Genomic DNA, 658 nt, shown 5'->3' with positions numbered 1-658 from the left:
GCTCCAGTGCCACACCTGCCTGCCTGCTGACAGGCTCTTACCATGATGGTCATAGACTAACACTCTGGAACTGTGAGCCCCAAATTAAGTGGTTTTTTTTTTTTTATAAGTTTCCTTGGTTCTGGTGTTTTGTCATAGCAATAGAAGAGTAACCATGATAGTAACTAAAGCAGCCATGTTATCAGGAGGATACTAAAGCTGGGAGAGGTCAGGAGCCTGGCTTAGGTATCCTGGCATGCTTCTGCCTCTCCACAGCTGTGCCGAGAAGGAAGCAGGGTGGGTACTGGCACTGACCACTGCCTGCAAAGAAAAACCAGAGCATTCTGTTAATGTTAGTTAGCAATTGTTTCTAAAGAGTTATTGCTAAGGAGGGCCCAAAGTTTGAAAGAATTATTGCCTATGAGGACCATTTTCATTGAAACCACCACAGTGCCTGAACGTATATGCACACCACATGGGTGCTGGAGCCCACAATGGTCAGAAGTCACCAGATCCCCAGAACTAGTTACAGGGGTTTCTGGGAACTGAACCTAGTTCCTCTGTAAGATCAGTAAGAGCTCTTAACCACTTAGCTATCTCTCAGCTCTGCCCTAATTTTTTTCTTTTTTCTTTTTGGCCTGGGATCAGAGCACTAAGATAGTAGTTTTGTCGTTGAAGC

The sequence above is a fragment of the Mus caroli genome, chromosome 1, assembly GCF_900094665.2.
Source record: "Mus caroli chromosome 1, CAROLI_EIJ_v1.1, whole genome shotgun sequence".
Classification (NCBI taxonomy): Eukaryota; Metazoa; Chordata; class Mammalia; order Rodentia; family Muridae; genus Mus; species Mus caroli.
Note: the sequence above shows the minus strand (reverse complement) of the source record.